Genomic DNA, 18,868 nt, shown 5'->3' on the forward strand with positions numbered 1-18,868 from the left:
CATTCCTTCCTTCAGTACAGAGGATACCTAGTGTACAAAGTATGAAGTCATGAAGTAGCCTGGTGTTTGTATGATCCTGTGCTCATCTAGTACAGAAACTACAGAAACCAGACAGTGCAGAGACTGAGATAGAGATTTCAAAAAGAAGAAGTTGATCTTTTGCTTTGGGCAGCAGAGTGAATGTCTCCTGAGTAGCTGGACTCTATCCTCCAATGAATCTTGGATGAGGCTGGAACTCATTTAATTCATATTTGGAATAGACGATGAGGAGTGTATTTTTCAGCTCCTAGGTGCCCAGTCTCATGCTTTCAAGACTTCTCAACTGAAATCGAAGACAGTGTCAGATGTGACTGCCAAATAAGTGTGAAAATAAATACGACATCCTTTAGAAAAGTAGGCACACAAAGCAGGCACAAAGAACTAACAAATGTTTGATACTAATCTACCTTAGTTCTCTATGTGTAAATAGTATTAAATGAACTAATAACATTTGTCAAGCTCTCATCTGCCAGTGACAGGCAAAAAAAAGAAAATTATTTAGAACACCTGGTTGTGTTTATTAAATAAAATATGAACTGAATACCCTAAAACAAGAATAATACAAAATGTTAAAGGGCACTAATCAGTGTCACTCACCTTACGTACTGAATGAGGCAGAGGTGATGGAGTATTGCTGCAATTAGAGAATATAACCCAATGTGTATGCTCAAATGTGCACTGCTGATTAATAACTAATTCAAGGTGTGGAAAGCACAGGAGAAGTTCTGAGAGTGGTGCTTTTTTTGTCTGACTCAGCATAAGCTGATGGACTGTGAGGAGGAGCTGCTCCTTGAGCTGAACGTGTGCAGTGTGACTCAAGGACAGGGGACAGCAGCTCCAGGGAGTGGAGGGTATGGAAGGCAGTTCTTACAGGCCGTTTCAGGAATTAGCTGTAATTTCTACACTGGCTTTGTAAACTAAATTGAAGTTGCACGGGCAAGCAGGGGATCATAGAATCATAGAATCATTAAGGTTTGAAAAGATTTCTAACATCATCTACTCAACTGTCCACCTACCACCAACGTAGCCCTCCAAACCATCTTCCTTAGTACCACATCTCTGCCTTTCTTGAACATCTCCAGGGATGATGACTCCACCACATCACTGGGCAGCCTGTTCCAATTTCTCACCAGTACTTCCAAGGAGAAATTTTTCATAATATCCAACCTGAACCTCCCCTGGTGCAACTTCAGGCCATTCCTTCCTATTCGACTTCTGTTACCTGGGAGAAGAGGCTGACTACAACCTTTCCACAACCTCCTTTCAGGTAGTTGTATCTCCAAATCTGTAAGCATTTAATTTTGCAAACTTACTATTCTTTTATTTCCCTTTTCAGGTAGAATAAATATTTATTTACAGTAAAGAGCACAGTAATATTTTAGAGATGAAAATGATCAAAAGGTTTGTGAAAGATTAATAGAATAAGAGCAAGGTATTGAAGGGAAGAGACATTAAGAGATACTAAAAAATTGAAAGGGAATGATGGGACATTGGAGGACCTCAGAAGTAAAGAGAAAACTCAACAGATTCAGAATCTGAGAATGGGGGAAATATTACCAGTGATGGAACTATGAGAATTGAGCGTCAGTTAATGCAAAAAAAAAAAAAACAAGAAAGAAAACTTTTGTATATGTGGAAAAAGAGGTTTTGATGACAGATGTTTAAAGATTAATAATTTTCTGGACAAAAATGAAAGTCTCATTTTATAGTCATTCTACAAGAAGAAATGGTGTGGTCAGTAAAAAGTCTAACAAGAGACCAGGATGAGAAGCAACGGCCTTTAAGATGCAACCGGGGAGGTTCAGCTGGATATCAGGAAAAACTTCTTCCCAGAAAGAGTGGTGAGGCAGTGGCACAGGCTGCCCAGGGAGGTGCTGTGGTCACCATCCCTGGAGGTGTTCAAGAAAAGTGGAGACGTGGCACTGAGGGACGTGGACAGTGGGCATGGTGGGGATGGGCTGATGGTTGGACTGCATGATCTTAGAGGTCTTTTCCAACCTCAAGGATTACCACACAGTATAGCCTTTTGTGGAAAACAGGCCTGGATCCAACCTACCTGCAAGGCCATCTGTGGCACATGTTTTGCGTCTCATGACAAATGAGTGACCTTTGAACATACTCTCTCATTCACCTTGTAGTTCCACCAGTGAAGCACTGGTGGAAATATTCTGTGGTAAATTTCCTGGCTACATCTTGCCCTCGCTGATTTTTTCCAAATGGCCATTTAGTCTATAAAACAGAAAAGCATTAATCTAATCTGAAGGTGCCAATGACCATAGCATGGTTCTCATCCAAAAGGAAAGGACAAGTTGCCAGAACAAGCAGCGCTGTTCACTGCTAGAACAGGCTGAGACACTTTGAATGAAACTGAAGAACAATAGCTTTGCTATGAAAATAAGAAGATTTACAAAAAATAACCAATTTTCCAGACTTTTTCTATGAAATATATGTCAAAATACTGTCAAAACCACCATCACAATGATTTGTACCAAGAAATTTGTAATGATTTTAAATGATTTTAATTTTTAATTAGATTTCCTACAGTAAGTTTTAAATTTTTTAATAACCTACACGTTTTAAGCCTTATGATGCATAATTAGCATCATAATTCCATACTTTGCATTTTTCCCCACAGCTAGCTGTAAACAATATTAATAACTAATTAAAAATGTAACTGTGGGTCCTGCTGAGACAAAATAGAAGCCAGATCACTAGTCAAAGACTACTCGTTCCTTTTCATATATGTAGCATCCCTTTGATTTGCACAGGCTAGCTGTGCAGTTTCATGGATGGGACAGGCACTCTTACCTGGCAGTATCACTTGCTTGGTTGCACATTAAGTGAGATCAGTGTGCACTCCCCACTGAAAACTGGACAATTTTTAGCCACATGAATATTTGCACCTGCATAGAAATGTGACAAAAATGTATAGCCAGCCACAGAGGACAGAACAAGACTGCTACTTCTGGCAACAGCTTTATCATATAGCAACTTGCTGGTAAAGCTGCAGGCTAAGCTTCATGAAGCCTGATCTCACTCAAGCTCTTCAGTTTTACAAATGACAGGAAAATAAAAGTATATGCTAGATCTAATGAGAAGAAACAGAGTTGAAGGTTCCTATCTACTGATACCTCCTCTTTCAATACTGCTTACAGATACCACAGGAGACCTTCACCCTGCTTGTAGAAAGCTCTTGTTTAGGAGGAGACTTTTATCTAAAAGTTCGATTTACCAAATCCAGTACTTGATTTATAATTGTCATCAAATAATATTCCACTAATGGAAACCTAGAAAGAAATTGTATTTAGAAAGAGAAAATAATTTTCTTTATAGATGCCCACACACACACAGACGCCACTCCAAAGTTAGGTTGTGGTAAGATGAGAGGCTGGGGTCATGTAACAACTCCTCTTGCTGAAATGAAGTAGCCCCAGCTTCTTCAGGCTGCACTGCCTTCTGTGCTGCCTCTCTTAAAGCTTTGGCACCTGACATAGAACTCACTTCAACTTAGTAAGGTGACAAAAAGCTATTCACGTTGTTTTGTCCCTGACTGGTTTAGTAGGTTGGAGAATAAATGTTACTCATCACGGCAGCAGGACCCCAAATACAGCTGAATGTCGGACTAGCAGCTTCTCTCAGCAAAATGTCACTAAACCAGCATGGCATAGTGCTATTTTAGAGTTGGATGGACTTATACTTTGAGGACGGTATAAAAAAGCAAGTTGTAGATTATCCTGAAATTGATATAGTGTAAAATTAATGGAAAGTAAACAGAAGCAAGTCTGTATCTAAACGGCTCAGTTACGTAAGGCAAATTTTAGTAAACTAAGGGACCTAGATAATCAAGTCAACTGGGCTGAGGAGGTCAAAGGTTTGAAATTGAAAAGGCTTACTGTTACTTGAAGGGGCATAGTTGAGACTGAATAGACAGCTTTAAATGGGATTAAAAAAAAAAAAAAAAAAGACTGCTTTGCTTAGCTACACATCCAGAAGCACAAAGGTGGCACAGCATTTGCCAGAGTAGAATGAAGGAAATGGCAACAGGGAGTAGAGAACAGCAGAGTGTCAGACTAGAGAATGTCTGCTAGCATATTTATTCTTGGGATTGATTTTACTGTTTGGTTAAGGAAGAGAAAACAAGCTCATTGCATTGGCTGGTTTCACACAGATAGGCAACTTCAGAACTGCAGAGGGATGACATGGAAAAACAATGAAAGACCTTGATGACTGAACTAACGGAAACAAAAACTGCCACAACACCAAATGCAAGGTCACACACCTGGAGAATAATAAAAACATTGCTGTTAACTGAGAAATGTCCCAATAAATGAGCAGGGTAGAAAAAAACATAGGTGTTACCAGACTGGATGTGGTTACCTAACGTAGTTGCGCAAAAAGGCAAGGACACACAGAACGCCGAGAGATTTTCTGGAGGTCTAGAAAAAATATTACTGTATTGCACAATATACAACTTCAATTTAAAATGCAACTTTATGGACATTTAAACCCATGCTTAAGATAGATGAGTTTTGGTTGGGAGAGGAGAAAAGACTAGTGGGGGAATGAAGATCTGTTGAGCAAGAAGAGACTAAAAGATTTTTGTTTGGACTAGCAAAAGGGAGGCTGAGAGGGGATATGATTACTGTCTATAAATATATCGGGGTAAACACTGGGGAGGGAGAAGAGCTATTTAAACCAGAGGACAAATACTGGCACAAAAACAAATGGACTGTTGAATAAATTTAGCTGGGAAATTAGAAGAAGATTTCTAACCACCAGAACAATGAAATTCTGGAACAGATTTGCAACAGAAGTAGGGGGTAAACATATCAAACTACCATTAAGATGGAGCTTGAACAGTTTCTGGAAGGGATTATATGACACAGTTTCCTGTAATAGCAAAGAACTGGACTCACTGACTTAGGATGTCTCTTCCAGTCTTAAGGTCCTTATTGTGCTCTACATACAGCGTCATTTCTTAGCCATATAGACAAGATATTTGTCCAACTAAAATCCTCATTTGTTTACAAGTGAGTAAAAGTAATTCGCGAATAAAAATAATGTTGACTATTGCAGAACTTGCAAAAAGTGATAGGATAAGTTAAAGAAAAGGATAAACAACACCTAATTAGGTATTACATGCTTGGTCTTTACCGTATGGGTAGGATTTCTGTGAAGAGGTTGCCCAGCTGCTCTTTATTTTTTCAAAACTGAAATGTGGCATAAGGGACATTTCAAGACATAGTATATCATGTGATGAATAATAATCTTATAGGATACTGCATACCCTCTCACAATTTGACTTTTTGAAAGATCACTTTTGGTTATGTTGCAAATTAAGCAGCTGATTGCATCTTATTTACACATATGTTTATAAATATTATGAAAAGCATACATAGCTCAAAAAACAATGAAAACCACAGGTAACGTTTTGTAGAAAACAATTATTCTTTTCATTTTTTCTAATAGTCTGAGGTCTGCTATGTACTGTACAAACAGGTACATATGCATGGTCTTTATCTTAAGAGCTTGTCCATAAAGAATAGCTGAAATACCAAATGAATGTCAAAAACAGCAATACAGGTAATATTATAGAAAAAAATCCAGAAAGATCAAGATGTTACTGATCACAGGGGTTTTAAAAGAATTTGTCTGCTTTTGTTTTGTTGTTGTTGTTGTTGTTTTTCCCATCCTTTTCCTTCTGCTGCTACTTCTTGAGGTTGTGTTGGTGAATCGACTCGCAGAGCAGAACTCCGCTATGCTATGAACATGAAAACATGCCATGTTCCACCAGCTTCAGTTTTTCCTCATCTTTCTTTCTGATGGTCAAAGGAAATGCTGACAGGATTGAGGCTACATAGAGGCAAATAAGCGAGACAAGGGACACAAATAAAAAGATAGTAAATACCATCAGAAATGGTAGGGGGGGGAAGTAGAGAAAATAATACCATAGTAGATAAATAAAGCTGTTTAAGACAGAAAGAATAAGGTTTGTGGGACAGGACAGTATAGAAGAAAGCAATGACATAGAAGAAATGTTGGGGCACTCATTTCACAAAGGATTTGACTTCGCTTTCACTTCCACATGTGCTGAAAACACACATTTTTATAAACTCTCATTTTATTTACCTTCAAAACATGGTTTTTTTCCAAGCCAATCTTCAAATCAGCTGTAAAAATCTGTGTTCTGAAGGATTCCAGGAACCAATGCCTTTGGAGCATTACATGGAACAGTTAAAGACGTCTTGTTCAAGTATTTTCAGTGCTCAGAACTCCATTCTAGACACTCAGACAATTGCATTGATGCAAACCAAAGCAGCGCTCAGGCTGAATAAGTCCTTTAGGAAATAAAATATGTTTACTCCTACTTCTGATATAAAACCCACTATTTTAAATCATAAATAAACATTGCTGATGGCAGGATGAGCTTTATGTGCATTCTGATCCTATTTATTGCACGCCATTTGGAAGCTGGCTTGGTAGTCTTCCTAAGATTATTGCTCAAACACCAACACTTTAAAATACCATCACAGAGAATCATAGAGAATGACTAAGGTTGGAAGGGACCTTAAAGATCAGTTCAAATACAGTTGACTGCTTTTTGAGACAGTTTTACTCTGTGACAGAGAGAAGGATGTCATTCTTCTCATAAGTCATAAGCATACAGTTAGTTCAGCCTTGTTGAATTTACCTACTGCCAGTCAATGTGTATGAAGTTTTTAGTGAGCTTGCTGACATTAGGCCTTTCCATGGAGACAGTGGTGTGGAGCCTATAAATACATCCATTTCGGATCTGTGGCATTCATGAAGAGATTTTATTGCTTAGTATTTGAGCTAATGTTAGCTTTCAAAACATAAAATAGAATGACTCGATCTGGTTTGTTCTTCAAAATAATTGACATGGTTTTACAGATGAGGGAGAACTTACTGTCTGGACATTTTCCTCCTTTCTCCTAATGTCATTTGAAAAATTAATTGAAAAAAATACATGCTGCGTTTCACTATTTGTGTCCACTTTTGAATACATAAACTCAAAAATATGGTTATATGTCTATAGGGAAACCAGGGTTCTCTAAAGTTATAGACCTTTGTATAGAAATATTTCAGTACAGTTTCAAAATTGCAAGCAAACCATTAAAAATTCTGTTTAAATGGCATAATGCAAAACATCAATGGAAAGGGTCTACATCGCTATATAAAAGTCTTTGATAACTTTCTTTCTAGTAATGTTTATTAATAGGGCAATAGTAAAAGGAAGGTGCTCTTCAATTACTTCTTTGAGTAACTAAGAATGATAGGTAGCACTTACTGTGTTCTGAATGAGAAAAGCACTAATATTTTACCACCTATCTTTGTGCATGAGAACTCTCAAAAACTGGCACTTAGGTCTTCTTGAATTTCTGAGCTTCATCACAACATTCATGCAGAGGCATTATCATAGAATGAAGATGTCTTCCTGGTACATGCAACTGGAAAGGCAGGAAAATGCGTAATGTGAAAGATGACTAAACACAGCTTTGACATTACAACCTACAAGGTGTTCAAGGCTAATGAAGGAGACATGGTCGGGAACCACTGACTTGGCAGAACTTACAAGATTTAGTGTTGAAATTTCAGCAGCCACATGGCTACCGTGATTATTTGGACAGTGCTATAACATGGAACACAGCTTATGAATTTTCTGAAGAGACCTTCAACGTAGGTAGTAACACCTCTCCTTGGCATTTTTTTTCTCTAGATGTTTTGTTAGATTTTTTCTCCCAACAGCTCCCCACTTCCAGGAACAAGCACTATCTGCTACCCCAACATCAAGCAGCCCTCAGAATCCCATCAGACAGGTTGGGTCGTGTGAAAAAGGCATTAATTTCAGTCAACAACCAGGAGTAGCGTTGAGTGTTTGGTCTCAGCCATGGACTTCCGTGTGCCTCCGGATTGTGTTGTTGCGACAACAGACGGTAAAAACGCTCTGGTCACTCCCACGCAAGAATATCATTGGCCAAGCACACCATGAGCGGTGGCGGAGAGCTGTCCCCTTCCATAACCTGGGAGAGCTCCCTCCTCTGCGGGGCTGTGCGGGAGGCCCCGGCCGCGGCGCCGGCAGCCCGGAGCGCTCCTCAGACACACGAGAGGCTCTCTCCAGGGGACACCGCGCCACGTGGTTGACGAGAACCGATACCGGCTAGGAAGGACGGGGCGGAGGCTCGCCCTCTCTTCCTCCTTCTTGGGGGCAGAAGGGGATGAAGGAATGGGGCAGGGAGGGGCCGGAACGCCACCCGGGAAGCTGAGCTGCCCAGGTCCTCGACGAAACAGGCGTGGGTGCCATGGCCAGGAAGAGGGACGGCTGCGCGCAAAGGAAGTGCGCATCCTCCATTTTGGCAGAGGGCGGGCGGGGAGTTGGCTCCCGGCGCTGGGCTCTCGTTGCCGCCCGGAGCGCTGCTCCCGCCTCGCGGCGCTGCCAGGGGCTCTTGGCCCCTCTTCCTGCCGGGGGCCGGACCGGGGCGCCTCAGGACCGTCCCACGTTGGGTCGCATTGGCCCCAAGCTCCCCGCAGCGGCTTCCGACAAAATGGAGGACACCACCAGCTCCACCAGCACTACCACCAGCACTCTTCTAGGAACCATGGCGGCCGATATGGCGCCCTCCTCCTCAGTGGGTGGGGGCAGGAGAGCGCTCGCAGTGGGGAGGCGCTGCTCGGTGGGGCAGACGCGGTGTCCAGAGGAGGCTCTTACACGGGCACCGTCCCCGCTGGGAGCGCTGCCTTTACACACGCGCCATCCTTCCTGAAGGTGGCCCCGAGTTCCCCACCGCTCAAGGGGAGGCTGCGAGACGGGACCGGAGGGGGGCGCCATAAGAACCAGTAGCCCCACGTCGGGGCGCGGAGGGGAAGGGCATCGTGAGCTTCGCGGTGCGGTGCCCGCGAGGATTGGGAGCTCTGCTCGGGTGGGCGCCCTGCTTCCTCACAGCTACGGAAGGCTGGGAGAGCGCAGCGCGCCCGACTTATGCAAGTTGTCGGGCGACCGGGGCTGGGCGCGTCACTGGTGATGCCGAGAGCGGACACGCGCCGATGGGCTACGACTGGGGCTCCTCAAACCTGATGGCTCAAAGTGGGAAGCACTCGGGGCATGGCCAGCGGGGAGATTGGCAGTTCATAGGGTCAACCGGCTGCGGGCGGTGCCGACGGACGGGCGGCGCGCCCAATCAGGTGGCCCGGCGCGAGAGCCCGTTCCCGGGGACAGCCAATGGCTGGGCGGGGGCGGGCCCTGATCAGCTCCGTTGGCCCGGTTTCTCCTCCCCTTCGTTAGCAGCTGCGCCGAGCCCGGGACCGGACCGAGTAGAGTTGAGCCGCCGGAGGAGTAAGGCGGAGTGCGTGCGTCCCCCGCGGGGGGTTTGGTGCCTGCGGGGAGCCCTCGGGTGAGGCGGGGGCCGGGGACGGGCGGGCGGGTGGCGGCGCGGAGCTGTCCCCGAGGCGGGGATGGAAGAGCCTCGCGGCGCCCCGCCGGGCCGGGCGGCCCTCTGGCGGCGGAGCGGAGCCGGGGGCAGCTCCGCTGATCGCCGCCCGGAGGTGGGCGGCGGGAGGCGGCCCGGGGGCAGGCTTGCGGTGCAGGCCGAGGCGTTTGGGGAAAGGCCGGCGTCGGCGTAGCGCCTCTCACCGAACTCCCCCCGCTTTCCCCGCCGGGCCCGAGGCCGTTGTTCTGCCCCGGTGCCAACCCCCCCCCCCCCCGCTCCCCTCCTCCCGGCGGCTGCCTCCCTCCCTCCCGCCTCCCCCACTGCCCGGCGAGGCGCCGCGCTCCTCCCGCCGCCGCGCTCCCCCCCGTATTGTTCGGCCGGGGCTCGCTAATGGCGGCCGGGAGGCGGCAGTGCTGCGGGCCGACTGCAGGGGGGCAAACCCGAGGCCGGGGGCAGATCGGCGGCGCCATGCGGGGGCGGGGAGGAGGGCTGCGCGTCCGCTGCCCCGCGCCGCCGGTTCGAGGCCCGGCGAGGCGAGTTAGTGCGGAACGTGCCCTCTCCTCCCCGATGCCTCGGCCCCTCGGGGACGGCGTGGCCGTGCCGCGGCCCCGAGGGCGGCGCTGCCGGTTTGTTTATTTCCCCCAGGGGCCCGCGTTTATCGCTCGGGAGGCGGCGGGCGAGGCGGGCGGTGCCGGCCCTGCGGGGCGAGGGAGAGCCGTGCCCGCTGCCCGGTGCCCCGCGATAACCCCGTGTCTTCCCCTCAGGCTCCGGCCCGGTTTGGCGCAGCCTTGGCGGAGAGCGGCAAGGAGAGGGAGCTCCATTGTGAGTGCTATTTCCGTACCTATTTCTGCCCCCGCCAGACCTGCTCGTTGTTTTCCAGGGGTGGGGGTAAAAGGAGAGGCCTCGGGGCGGGGTGGGGACATTCCTGGGCCCGGCTGCTGCCGCCCCGGGATGGCCGTGGGGCGGGCGGCCCCTCCTCGCGGCGGACGCTGCTGCGGACGGTCCTGCGGAGCCGCTCCGGAGGCAGACGGGCCGCTCCGCTCCGCCCGGCTCGGCGGGAGGGGGGGCACCTCGCGGGTGCCCTCTGGAGGCGTGAAGCGGGCACTGAACTCCACGGCCAGGCACCTTCTGCCATCTTTGTTTGTTGTTTTTTTTGTGTGGGTTTTTTTTTTGTTGTTGTTTTTTTTTTTTCCCTTTTCCTCAATCCTGTATCTTTCGTGCCTTGAGGCTGGGGGGCGGTAGAGCGACTTGCTGTTTCCTGCCGGCGGCTGTCGCATTGTACTCTCCAAGCGCTGCTCTGTTGGGTGTCAGGCCAAGGGAAGGCTGATTGCAGAGGACCGGGCTGTGGGTTAAACCTAGTTTCATAACCTTCCTTTGCTGCATGCTGTGCAAAAGGAGCTTCTGAAATTACAAAGTAGCACAACGGAGAAGAAAGTAACTGTGTGTGTGTGTGGATGGAGGCTGTGGGAGCTGTTGGGATGCGGCTGCTGCCGTGCGGAGAACAAAACAAACAGCGCCGTGCTGTGCTCGGGGCCGCGCGCGGGAGGAGCACAGGGTGCAGCCCTGTCCACTGCGTGTGTCTGGGCAGCTTTTTGTCCTCCCCTTACCTTTGTACCTGGTGGATTCCCCAGATCTGCATAGGCTGCTGCTTGGTCACTTTTTGGTTGCTTACATCTAGAGAGCATGGGTATTTCACTGTGGAAACGTCGCTGCTTAGGAGGAAGGCATCATATCTGAATTAATTCTGAGTATCTGAAATAAACAACATTGTGAAAGGCATTGAGAGTTTGTATGGCTTGTTAGCATTGATAGGAGGGCTGTTCTTTTTATTATTGTTATCATGCCTTGGATGCGAGGCTGCCATGTTTTCTGACTCATTGTACCTTCCAATCTAACGGCTATTGTGCTTTTTCTGGTGTTTCATGTTCAAAAAGTAACTTCTGACATGGGTCAGGGCGAGTAGTGCTTTGGGTGGAGGAAGTCTGTTGCCTTGGAAGAGAGCAGGAAAGTGTTGAAGACTGGAGCTGCCCTGAAAAATATCCTGCAGCTTTGTGTGGCTGCCTCTGAGAAGCAAAACTGCTGCTATGAGCAGCTGTAGGACAAAGATTCAGCAAACCTCTGTGTAATTGCCAGCTGGTCTGTGAGTTATACCAGAGTATTGAACAAGGCATCCTGCTGGATGGCACATGGTCTTCCACCAACTGTGGTCGTGCTGGTAGGGTCTTTTCTCAGGAGGAAAAAGTATATCCTGCAGCCATGCTGTCATGTGTGACAGGCGTATATTCTGTGCTCACTGCTGCATGGCCACTCCAAACTCTTCAACTGTAATTTGTGAAATGAAGATGGTGATGAGGCATTATGACATCGTTAAACCAAATCACTTTTTAAAAGTAAGATTGTTTTAATTTGAATATCTACTCAACTTGCTTTGTATTGTTGCTGCTGATCTGCTTTGGCCCTGAATATGATTGCGTTCTACTGTTGCTCAGTCTGGAATAATGTGCTAAGAAGGATTTGCATCAGCAAGAGTACACAAATGCCAGTGAATAAATGAAAGCAAGCTTCTTTGTCTTCTGCAGAGCTTGTCCAAGTTTGCAGAGGGGTGTGGAACCTAAACTAATACAAACTCTTGGAGTCTTTTGCTGGCTTTCTTTATATTTTTGTCCAGCAGTTTCACAGACACTCTTACACTGTTAAGGGAGTTTTTATTTTGGTTTCTAGGAATAAATAGAGAATTGCCGAAGTTCTGTCTGTTTGTGCTGGAAATCACAACCAATCAATATACAAAATCAGAACGAGTTCTGTGAAGAATTTATATAAAGTGTTACTACTGATGAAAAAATCCACTGCGTATGGAGAACTGCTTCTTTCATTCTGGAGGGAGTGCACATCACAAATAATAATGAAATTTGCCTAGCTTTAGGAAGGGATTGGCATACGAAGTTCAGGAGCTCGGTGAGATGAGTTAGTTGTCCCTTCTGAGAAGTTTGAGGTAATATTTATCTCAGGAGGCTGCTACAGCCTTGTATGCTGTAGAAATTCTGTTGTCTGCAGAAGTTGTTGGCTTTTTCTGCAGACAGAAGCACTTTTTCTTTTTTTTTTTTTTTTTTTTTTGCAACTGCTTTTAACTTTAAGCATAGTTTAAGTGATTTAATCTTATTAGGTGGCTGTTCTAGAAAGATATCTGGATTTCTGCGAAGTTAGAGTTAGGGGAAACTTAGCTTTTCTTCTATACTTGTAGACTACCCTGTGTGCTGCTGGCAAATATGGCTGTTAGGAAGTTTAACCTGGTATATGAATCATAGAATGGTTTGAGTTGGAAGAGTCCCACCCTTGTAGTCAAGCATTCCTTATGTCTTACCTCTTCTGGGTTACCTATGCAGGCCATGGTAAAATGATCTGCTCAATTTGGTTGCTGGTATTAAAATTCTTCATTTTGGAGCAACATGAGTGAACTTGTCAGTGTTTTGTACTTGTAGGAGAAATTTTGGATAGAGGAGAGCTGTGTGAGAAATCTGAAATGCAGTTGCATTGTATGTCTTCTTCGGTTGACGCTTTGACTGTGCTGACTTCAACTCTGCTTATTTGTACTTCTGTTGTTTTGGCAGTTTCAGACTTATCTTTCTGAGCTTCTGGAAATCATCAATTTTAAGACAAAGCCATAATTATTCTATCTAATTCTGTTCCACAAGAATTCCATTGGATTCATGAATGAAAAAATTGATGATGAATCTACATGGATGACAACATCAACAGTTTCATAGAGATCCACATCTGTCCTTTATTAGATGGATTAGATCATAACTTTGTATTAAGGAATGCTTGCATCTTCACCTGAAGTATTTCATTAATTGGATCTGGCAGTGGTTGAAGTTGTTTCCTTACTCTCGTGTGTGATGAGAGCAAGTTTACTGCAGTCAGTGGTTATAACACAGACAATGAATGCAGATTTTTAGTCCAACGTAAATACAATGACCAGAAATTATTCCATTTTGTGGTCAAATTGGAGTTGCAAGAGATAGGGCTGCCACCACTGCAGTTGTGAAATTTCTCTGTTTGAGGGGTATTAATGCTTTGTAAGTTTGTCCTAATGCTTAAGCTCTCCCTCTGAGCACTCCCCAAGTGTTTTGGAGTCAACTTCACTGTAACTTATGTGCTGCTTCTACTATTGGCCACTGCTGGAGAATAACCTGCAGGGCAGTGACTGGGCAGTGCTGAGGCAGGGACTCAGAAGCAAGTGTTCAGCTCTTTGAACAGGATGGCTACAGTAGTGTCTTGAAATGGACATGATTGGTGTTCTCCTCAGTCATATCGAGTATCAGTAACACAAGAAGATTATGGGCTAAGATGTTCTGTGATGTGATTAATTAATATGCATTGCTGTTGTGAAGAAAGGATAGTTTTGGATCTTTGGAATACTTAACACTTAAAATGTTACCACTTTACCTAAAATAAGTAAGACATTCTGTAGTAAACTGTGCATCAAGATCCATCAACTCTTTAACTCTTACAAAAGTTATCAGAGTCTTTCAGTTTTTGTTAGCCTGTCTTCCAAATGCCTGAATTTGTGTATTATGTCATACAAAAGTACCGAGGCATAATTCATCCTCTTGTGGAATGGTTTGGGTTTGAAGGGACTTCTAAGATCATCTAGCTCCAACCCACCTGCTATAGGCAGGGACACCTCCCTCAGGACCAGGTTGCTCAGTGTCCCATCCTGCCTGACCTTGAATGCTTCCAGGGAGGGGGAATTCACAACCTCTCTGGGCAACCTGTGAGTGTCTTGGCACCCTCACACCCTCAGGCAGGAAGTCATTTTAATTCCGTCTTTTCCCCTGTTTAATATTGTGTTGAAGGGCCACTAAGATGATCAGAGGGCTGCAGCACCTCTCCTGTGAGGAAAGTTTGAGGGAACTGGGCTTGTTTAGCTTGGAGAAGGCTCTGGGGAGACCTCATTGCAGCCTTCCAGTACTTGAAGGGAGCTTATAAACAGGAGGGGGGACAGCTGTTTACAAGAGTGGATAGTGATAGGACAAGGGGGAATGATATTAAACTGAGATAGGGGTGGTTTAGGTTAGATATTAGGAGGAAGATTTTCACACAGGGGGTGGTGACGCACTGGAACAGGTTGCCCGAGGAGGCTGTGGATGCCCCATCCCTGGAGGCATTCAAGGCCAGGCTGGATGTGGCTCTGGGCAGCCTGATCTGGTCATTGGTGACCCTGTCCACAGCAAAGGGGTTGAAACTAGATGATCTTTGATGTCCTTTTCAACCTAGGCCATTCAATGGATCTATGATATGATTCTATGATGTTCACTGGGGTATGTTGAATAGACATTGGCTATTTAGACGTTGGCACTATCGACTGATTAGGTAGCTCACCCATCTGTCTCTTACAGAGGTGGCAGTAGAGGAAATGTTTGTCATCCATTCAAGTAACTGTGGCACCATGGAATTGCTTGTGTAGGTTTCTACATGGTGTCCTCAGTGTTTTGGTTGGGAAAAGATGGTCAAATACAACATAACCCATAGAATAGCAGTATATACAGGATTTTCTGATTTAGCCTGGTTGTGGCTCAGTCATTCTAGGAAACTATTTTTCTGCACCACAGACTTCTTAGTAAGCATATTGCCATCTTCTGCTTCTTCAGGCTTTTTTTTGCAATGTACACAGGTTACCCCAAAAGTAATGCCTGCTCTTTATTTCCGTGGAAACTACAACTGATACAGAGAGCACAACAACACTGTTGGAGCAAATTCTCAGTTACGTTGAAAAATAGAGTTGTTGTCACCACCATTAGTGATGCATTACTGCCAGTGATGAACAAGAGCCTGCATGCTGACCTTCTAAAAATCTGCCCTGGTCATCCAAAAGACAACATCCACTGTCTTTCACATTGCTGTTGCCTCTGCTGAAATGCACCATCCACCTCCTCACTTTGCTCACATCTGCCTTTTGGTTTCCATGAACATTGAGCAAGCATCAAGGAATGTCTGTGGTGTCATTTTTTTTCTGCATGGAGAAATTCAAACCTTTGCTTCATGCACATTTCCACGTCAGATGCCATTTTGTCAGACTGTCCCTCTGCTGCCATCTGCCTGACAGCATGTAACAGCATATTGGTGGGGAGGTTCAACCTCTATTGCAATACCAATGTCTGCAATAGCACTGTCTGCCTTTGATGTTGTGGACCAACATAATAAAATAGAAGGCATTACTTCCAGAGCAGCTCTTGTAGGTACGCTGAGCTCTAAACAGGCCCATTTGTGATGCAGCCATCTCTTTTTCCCAAAAGTTAAAGCTTGCCAAAGAATTTTCTTCTTCCTGGGGTTCATTTGTTTAGATGCCTATAAGAGCTCTTCAGGTTGTTTTTTTGCCTGCAATACTACACCAAATTTCTCTAATATAATTTATAACGTCAGCTGTCAACTTTACATGGATGATTTTCAAATGTCTCTTCCAGATTTTCCCTCTCTTCCAGCTATGTCTCAGTGCGTGCTTCTGGCATGTTTTTGTGGGTACCTGACCTTTAGCTCAGGCTGCTATCCCAAAGGCAATCCTTTCTCCCCAGAAAGCTCTCCATGCTGCCTATCTGTCGCGTGTAATGGTGTTGCCTTCAGACCTCTGTTTAAGCCCTTGATCTAGCTGTTGTTTTAGGCACACAGCCTGCTATTCTTCTAACAGGTAGTAAGCTGTATCTTAATTGCTAACAAACAGTTAAATATTTATTATGTATCTATTTAAATGGATCATGTAACTACATCTCATACCTTGTCTTTGTTCTCTGTGTCTTGTAGTAACGTTTATTCTGTTTCGACTGCCTGGTCTTTATGTTATATTTTATGAATGTAAAGTAACGGGTTACCTGCCTTTAATTTAAGCTTGCAGTTTAGCTGTGAATAGTATTACAGTCTTATTTTGTTGTTAATGAGGTTTAAATGCTCTCCAGAAAGTGACATCATGGGCAGTTCAACCCCTCTGTCCCTTCTCCTGTCACGGTCCTCATGTTTGGGGGTGCTTCCGTATGTGCGCCTTCTGAAGCAAATGCAACTTATTAATGCAGAGGAAGCAAAATTCAGGAAACAAAGCCAACTGACAGCTAAATGAATACCTTTCTTGTTACTCTTGAGACCTAAGCACACCATCCTTGGAACAAGAATCCTAACCATTGTTGATTGTAGTGCTTTTTCCTTGTATTTTCTTTTCTCTCTCTCCATCTGTTGTCCCTTATGTTTAGGTTGTTTGCTCTTTGAACAGACATTCGTATTCTGTTTTGGTACAGTGGCTAGCATAATGTGGTCTGTAACTTCAGCTCCTAGCAGCATACGAGTTGTAAAATATAGATGGGTGTAATATCGGTGTCTGTCTTCCTTTTTTTCCTTCTTCCAGGTAGGGAAAGAAGGCCTGTACTAATAAATTAACTTCTCGATGATCAGGAACTGCTTCTAAGCTGGACAGATTTACCAGGCATCTCTTGAATAACTAATCAGTATATTTGTGTTTGTGATGTTTATTTATGTTAATGTTCATTCATAAGATAAAGTTTTATTCTGTTTGGTGGTTCCTCATTAATGAAGCCAAATATTACCTAGAAAGGTCAGATAGAAAGTTATCCATAGTTCATATAGACACACGCATGAAAAAGGTTGTTTGGAAATGATGGGAAATGAGAATGCAATAAAGGCCTTTTTGTTGGTGGTGAGCTGTTGTTGTTGTTTTAATTTATTGGATATATTATGGAGTTGTTAAAATTTTTGCTGTGTTTGGTTATCATTGTGTGCTTATGCCCAAAGAATTATCAACTAGAAGCACGGAGTTGATCTCCCTAACATAATGTATAAGACAGCAATTATGGTCTGAATGAAGTTCAGCATTTTTAATAGAGAAGAACTGGAGGGTTTAGAGAAGACCTGCAAGAATGACTTATGGAGCAGTGGGAAAGATTGGCAGATCTTAGAAATATGGTCATCTTCAAATAGTTACCTTTACTTCTTGAAGTCAGTTGAATTGTTCTATTCAATAAACAGGAGTTTTGATTGCATAATGCAACTCACGGCTGGTCAAGGAGTGCAGCTGAGAAAACCTGTCACACTTCGATGCTGATTCTATCCATTCTTGCCTTGGATTCCATTTCCTGTCTATCTTACCTTATCATAGACTTGAACTGTTCTGGTGGTGGGATTTTTTTCCCCCTCTTTTATTTTAAATCCCATTTGATGTTAAGATTTTATTTCCTTTGTTGGTGGCTTCATTGGCTGTTTGGCTGTAGTCTGTGTGAGTTTCTTAACTGTATCTAGCACATACTTTCACATATTCTCAAATTCAGTTTTTCTTGATATTGAATTAGTAGATGGATTGAATGCTAATTGCTGAAGGTAAATTGTCTTTAAGAAGCTTGTCCATACTTGATCAAAAATAGTAAGTTGTTAGCTGATCTTGGGTACTCCTCAGATGGAAAAAAAATGTGGTTAAGATTGCTAGTTGATGTTAGTTATTGTTAAAGGAGAGAGGAAAGTGAACTATCTACAAACTTCTTGTTCACTTACGTATGTCAGGGAATTATACTTTTTTTCCACTAAGCACATGCAAAAATCAGAAGAACAGAATTTAATTTTCAAAGCATTATTAAAAAGGATTTGTGATTTCAGTATCTGATAAACCTGGCAAGGTAGTAGGATTTATGTCTATCAGTTGTCCATGCAGATTTTTTTGTAACATGGGCAGTATGTACTGAAGTGTATATTGCATGTTGAATTAAAATAATTAGTAGTGAAAAACCAAAAGGAAGTGCCAATCAAGGGTAGTATTAAAAGTCCTTTTTGGCAACTAATAACATCTTATGTGAATTGTATGGGAATAGTGCTGGCTAGGCGCCAATAGGATAGGCAGCAGCTTTGCAGGAATGGTCTTGGGAGTTCTGGGGGACAACACCTTGGACGTGAGCAATGTGCTCTTATAAGGGTGAAGATGAACAGCATACTTGTCTGAATGAGGCAAGACTAGCCATCAATGTGAGGGAAGTGTGATTGTTATACTGATAGCTGAGTTCCCATCTGGAGTGATCAGTTTGGTTCAACCTCGGGGTAATGAAGATACATACTGGAAGGAGTCCAGTGGAGGGACACCAGGATGCTTAGGGAGTTGGCGTGTGTAACAAACAGAGGCTGAGAGGGATGGGTGTATTTGGCTTTGAGAAGGCTAGAGGGACACGTTATTTGTCTTCATCTATTTAATGGGAAAGCATAGAGAAGATGAAGCCAGGCTTTTCTTAGAGATGCACTCTGATAGGATGGCAGGTAAGAGGTTGCAACAAGGAGGATTTCTAATTAGCAAAGATAACTGAAGCTGGAAGAGGGTATCCTAGAGATGTTGAGAAATCTGT

At 44.3% G+C, this 18,868-nt stretch overlaps 1 protein-coding gene across 11 annotated transcripts in view; it reads left to right on the forward strand.

Annotated features, from left to right (window-relative positions):
* The first annotated feature begins 9,303 nt into the window (after positions 1-9,303).
* Positions 9,304-18,868, forward strand: part of ZMYM2 (zinc finger MYM-type containing 2) — an 89,673-nt gene continuing 80,108 nt past the window's right edge. For 8 of the 11 annotated variants that reach the window (XM_052671290.1, XM_052671301.1, XM_052671299.1 and 5 more), the window contains exons 1-2: positions 9,323-9,449; positions 10,250-10,307. The gene's annotated coding sequence lies outside the window, so the exon portion shown is untranslated. Of the gene's footprint in view, positions 9,450-10,249; positions 10,308-18,868 lie in introns of all 11 variants that reach the window. The other 3 variants (XM_052671291.1, XM_052671292.1, XM_052671293.1) reach the window with 3 other exon arrangements.

This window comes from Tympanuchus pallidicinctus, unplaced genomic scaffold (assembly GCF_026119805.1).
Source record: "Tympanuchus pallidicinctus isolate F22 unplaced genomic scaffold, pur_lepc_1.0 scaffold11, whole genome shotgun sequence".
In the NCBI taxonomy this organism is placed as follows: domain Eukaryota; kingdom Metazoa; phylum Chordata; class Aves; order Galliformes; family Phasianidae; genus Tympanuchus; species Tympanuchus pallidicinctus.